We start from the raw sequence: 6,000 nt of genomic DNA on the forward strand, positions 1-6,000 counted from the left end.
TGCTGTGTTTAAAGCTCATCTCCCACTGACTCGTCAATGTCTAGCATTTCTGCACATCTGAACCCAGGATGTCAAGTCAGGCATTCAGAAAAAATGAGGAGCACACAATTAATGCCCATCTGTGAATTGTTTGGGTTAAATGTCTTACCTAGCTCCACTTGCCCAGCTCCGGACTCTACTACACTTGTCTATACCAAGTATAGTATAGTCCCGCTGAAATTCAATATAAAACAGCATGGTCTTTTCCATGGGATTGGCTCTTAATCCCATACCTCATTCATTACATGCCTTCCAATTTCTGCAGCAAATGAGGCAGAGTTCCTACAGGCAACAGCTTCATTTAACTACACAGCCCTGATTCATCCCCCTGAGCTGCAGTCATCCTTTGCCCTGAAAGTGGCAGCAATCCTGTGGATTATATAGCAGGAAATCATGTAACTAAAGACTATGTCCTAATTAATAAGTACAATGGTGGTGAATAAAGATTGTACACATATAAAAATTGCATAAGCTAGAGCTAACACATTTCTCCTTGGGATCCCATTTTTTAAAAATTAATTGCAAAGAAAACATATCAATCAAAACATCAATAAAAATAAACATAATACACTAATAAAACACAATGATAGAAATAGACAACCTGAATATCCTTGACAAATGAAAGGATTATTATGACATCTGTGAACAACTATTATCTCTGGATCTCTATAGCTTTCTGATCACATGAGCACTTCATGTTCCCAAAACAGATCTTTCTCCCTTGCCCTTTGCTAAGGTGGATCTGCCAACTGGAACCTATGTTTACTGCTCTTGGAGTTTCTTATTTCCTGGGTGTACATGTATTATATCTGCCAATGACATTTTGGACATACTAAAAAAAAAACCCGTCAGGACACATCTACACAGCAGGGGTAAACTCAAAATAAGCTATGCAACTTGAGCTATGCTAATTATATGGCTTAAGTCAAAATAGCTTATTTCGACTTTTGATGTTTACACAGCAGTTATTTCAAAATAGAGCACTCTTCCTCCAACTGCCCTTACTCCTCATACAATGAGTATTACAGAAGTCAGAGTAAGGAGCCCGTTATTTCAAATTTATTTTTAAATAAAATGGCTTGCTGTGTAGACATGCACTATGTTATTTCAGAATAACTGATGTTATTCCGAAATAACTCTGCTGTGTAAACATAGCCTCAGTGTCTTCCTTGGCTTTGTTTACATTTTTTTTGTTCCTTCCCGAAGGGATGGTTATGGCTTCCCGAAGGGATGGTTATGATGTACGTACAACCTTGGTGTAAATGATATAGTGACAGAATGCCAACCACACTTTGCTTGAATATGCTCTTCCACTTGCAATGGGAGTAACTATTTGGAATTTTTATTGTAGTATTTCCTCTTTTCCAGTTTCCTGGAATATAAACGTTTTTTGCAACTGTTCAGAGTTAATTTTCCTTGGCTCAAGAAGCTGGGTAGATGAAAGAACTCAGAGCTTTTTCCCAGGGAGGGACAAAGGATCATCCCAAACCTCAAGACCTTCTAAGTGCAAGGCTTTACCTACTCTAGTATAAATATATAACACCATATCTACACTTACTCATACACACTGTATGCAATGCAAATATATTATAAAAAATATCCAAAACAAAACACACAGCTGCATACATATCTTCCCCAGGGAGAGGATGAGAGAACAAACACATAACATCAATGGAAGTTAGAAACCTAAATACTTTTGTTGATCTGGGTGTGAGATACTATGATGATGAGCATAGTATAATAATCTATATAAATAATAAAATGTTAACACTAAGGATTTTGTCCTTCGGTCCATAAGTCTCTAAATTGGTAATCAACAGAAATCACTGAGAAATATATTGTGACATATATTGTGAAATATATATGATTCCTCTGACAGCACCAGGTTTGGGTTTTTAACAAGTTCTTTTCTACTTATCATGTTTTTTCTGCTAACTCCTTGAGCTACCATAGTAAAGGCCTGAAGCGATGTGCTTGACCTGATATTATAAGCTCTTGTATAGTTGTGTCATTGTGTGCTCTTTATTTCAGTCACATGTGTCAGTCCTAGAGTCAATGAAATTTATAAGGGAATGTCTACACAGCAAAGTTATTTCGAAATAACTTTCTACACAGCCAAACCGCTATTTCGAAATTAATTCAAAATAGCGGAGGGCTTATTTAAAAATTGGTAAACTTCATTCCACGAGGAATAATGCCATTTTCAAAATAGCTATTTCAAAATAAGCGCTGTGTAGATGCTTATTTCAAAATAGGGGGACTCCAGCCCTTCCCAGGGTGCCCTGGTGGCCACTCTGGCCTAAAGCAAGAACACTCCTCTCCCTCCCCACTCCTCAGAGCCATTAAAGGGGTTGACTCTGGCCACAGTGCCTGTGCCAGCTCCTATCGTGCCAGCCCAGAGCCAGCAGTCACTGCCCTGACCCAGTGGCCCCAAAACATGAGCCAGCAAGCTACTGGCAGCCAGCCCTCCACCACTCCCCAGGAGCAGTCTGCCAGCTCCCAGGAACCTGCCAAGGCCCGGAGAAGGTGGGCACCTTCCTGGTCCAGGGTGGAAATCATGGACCTTATTCAGGTTTGGGAGGACGCCCCCAACGCCCATGATCGCCACACTAGATGGAGGAATGCGGCCGTCTATGGCAGGATAGCTGCCAGCCTGGCCACCAAAGGCCGTATGCAAACCCAGGAGCAGGTTCTCATGAGAATCAAATTGGTCCAGCGAGACCCCAAACCCTGAGCTTTCCCTCCCCCTTCTTCCCCTTGCTTCCCCCTTCCAGCTCCCTCCTCCCAGGTTTCCCAATCCTCTCTCCCACCTCCTTTCCCCAGTCTCACCAAAGTTTCATTCCCCCCCTCCCATATCCCAGTTTTGTTAAATAAAGAGATTTTGTGTTCATGAAAATACATATATTTTATTTGACATCAGGAAGGAGTGTTAGGAAGGGGTAAGTGGAAGGACGTGAGGGAGGAATGAGGCACAAGCCCCCAGTGGGGCAGATCCAGAAGGCTCTTAGTGCTCCTCAGAGTGGAAGCTCTCCCGCAAGGCCTCCTGGATACTGACAGCCCCCCGATGGACCTCCTAGATGGAAGCCCACAGAAAGTGCAGCCAGGCTCACAGCAACGTGTCCAAGAGAAGCACCAGAGTGCCCAGGGGCAGCTCCGGCTCCATGTTGCAGATTGCTGTGGTGTCCCAAGTGAGGGCAACCACAGCACGCAGAGACAAAATGCTTTGCTGTCCTTCATCAAAGTAGGCAAGCAAGCAGGGAAACCTGAGTACCGGTTGTCCAGGGGGGTTCCCTTTAAGCACAGACCTCAGATAGCCTCAGGCAGCAGCCACACAAAGTAACTCCAGACCTGATGCCCTGCTGGACCTGGCTCTGACCGGGCTTAAATGTAATTCAGCGTCCACTTAGTGTGGACGTGCTATTTTGAAATAGCAAAATGCTATTTCAAAATGCATTTTGTGTGTAGATGCGTTATTTCAAAATATCTTATTTTGAAATAAGATATTTTGAAATAACACTGTAGAGTAGACATACCCTATGATATTCCAGTGAGAGAAATGTAGAAACTGAAAAACTATTGGTGATGCAAAAAAGTTAAGACTATTTAGATTCAGAGGAAAGGTACATTTTCTTACAAGAAACTAGCTGTCAAGTGAGATTACTGACCAATGTGTTACCAACTTCTGTAATAAATCTAATTTATTTGCACAGTTAACTAACATACTCTATTACAGAGTGAATTATTTGTGGTATAATTAATAATCATATCAAAGGCAGGCTATTGTGAAAAATGATCTTGACTTTTCAAAAGACAGTGGGCAGTTACTGAACTAGTGAAAACTATGTTTCCCAAATGAAAGTGTTTGCAAATAGAAAAAACAAACAAACAAGTTCATTGAATATAAAGTGCATGCTAAGAAAAAGACAGAATGCAAAAGGGTGAAATAACTGTCAAAGGCCAAATTTGTTTGCAATATATGTGGAGGTAATCGTGACACAAATCAAATAAGTCAAATACAAACGATGTAACGTCCTTAATAAAAGCATCCACATATTTATTAATTGTGAAATTCATAGAATCATAGAACTGGAAGGGACCTCAAGAGGTCATCAAGTACAGTCCCCTGTCCTCATGGTAGGACCAAGCACCGTCTAGATCATTCCTGATAGGTGTCTGTCTAACCTGCTTTTAAATATCTCCAGTCATGGAGATTCCACAACCCTCCTAGGCAACTTATTCCAGTGTTTATCAACAGGCAGGAAGTTTTTCCTGATGTCCAACCTAAACCTTCCTTGCTACAATTTGAGAGCTCAGTGCCCCAAGTTCTTTTGAAATTCTCGCCTTAAAAACACTTAAGATTGAAGAAAATTAATAATAGAATCATATACATTTGATATAGAAAAGACCTGTTAGTCCCTATAAGCACCCCACACAAGATTTCTCCCTACAGTGTATTCTCAAAAGCTTGATTAGCTTAGTATTAAAGTCTCAAAGAAAGATGCTTCTACTGCCTTTCCCTGGGAGGCTGTTTCACAGTCTAATTGAAATGAGGAAAGTTAAGAACTGAGTTTCATCTCAAGAATACACAGGAGGGTTGTAATCTGCTGTGACATTTGTCAGGCTGCTCTTATAATTGTTTTATAACAACAAAAGTTTGAAAATCATAAGATAATGATTAAGTGGAAAAGACCAGGGAAGGAGACAAAGGTGGGATAAGGGGCACAGGGATTCAAGAGCAAGTGGGCTTTGTGGGGCTTAGACAAATACTCCGAGTATGAAAGCAAACCTATTAGTTGAACAGATATATCCAAAATCATATGGACAATGGAGCTCATCCTTCTTCTCTTCCACTAGAACTACTGCTCACTCCAGCTACGTAGGACAGCAGATAAGAACTAACCCCACTTCTTGTGGGAAATAAACATCTGTTTTTAAAATTAATTATTAAATAAAAATGGAAAGTTCTTCGGAACCAGTTAAAGACAGTTCTAAGGAAGCAAAGTGTCTATAAAACTGGCTTAGTGAGACAGGTGAGGGTTCCTCTGATTTGGGGAAATTCTGAGTTGACACAAAGCCAGAGCAGGAGTGTGCCAGAGTTGGCTAGGGAAACATGAAAAGCACCAGAGGTAGGTCTAGAATGTGATACTCCCTGGCAAACGCTGGCCAGCAGAACTGTCCTGAGAGGACTGGCTAGTTAATATAAATTAGAGCAGTTACCAGTCTGACCTGGCTGATTGTTTTGGCCTCCAGGTTTGAAACAACCATCAGGTCTCTCCCCTATCTACCCTCATTTCAGCTGCATTACACAAGAACTCAACACACAGGCTGCTGCTGAAAGCTTAGCCTGAGCCTCTGGGTACAGGCAGTGAGAAATGGAGGCAAATAGTCAAAGAACTTTTAAAGACAGAATAAAATGTCTGAAGAAGAAAACATCAGACTAGTAAGGAGAAGACATTTACAAAATTTTGTTCTTTTTTCATTTACTAGAAATTAATTTTCATTGTAGAAGAATAAATTGTATATACTCCATTCCTTGCCTTTTTCCCCCACAAACCCCATGGCTGTGTCTAGACTGGCCGCTTGATTTTGCACAAAAGCACTGACGTTCTACTGTCCGAAATCAGTGCTTCTTGCGCAAATGCTTTGACGTTCCCATTCAGGAAAAAGCCCTTTTCCGGAAATGTTTTTGTGCAAGAGGGCCAGTGTGGACAGCTAAAAACCGTTTTGCGCAAAAAAGCCCCAATGGCAAAAATGGCGATTGGGGCTTTCTTGCGCAAAACCATGTCTAGATTGGCACAGACGCTTTTCCGCAAAAAGTGCTTTTGCGGAAAAGCGTCCGTGCCAATCTAGACGCTCTTTTCTGCAAATGCTTTTAACGGAAAAACTTTTACATTAAAAGCATTTTCGGAAAATCATGCCAGTCTAGATGTAGCCCAATTGTTTCAATGAAATGGAAAAGGA

Source organism: Pelodiscus sinensis, chromosome 1, assembly GCF_049634645.1.
Source record: "Pelodiscus sinensis isolate JC-2024 chromosome 1, ASM4963464v1, whole genome shotgun sequence".
Taxonomy (NCBI): Eukaryota; Metazoa; Chordata; order Testudines; family Trionychidae; genus Pelodiscus; species Pelodiscus sinensis.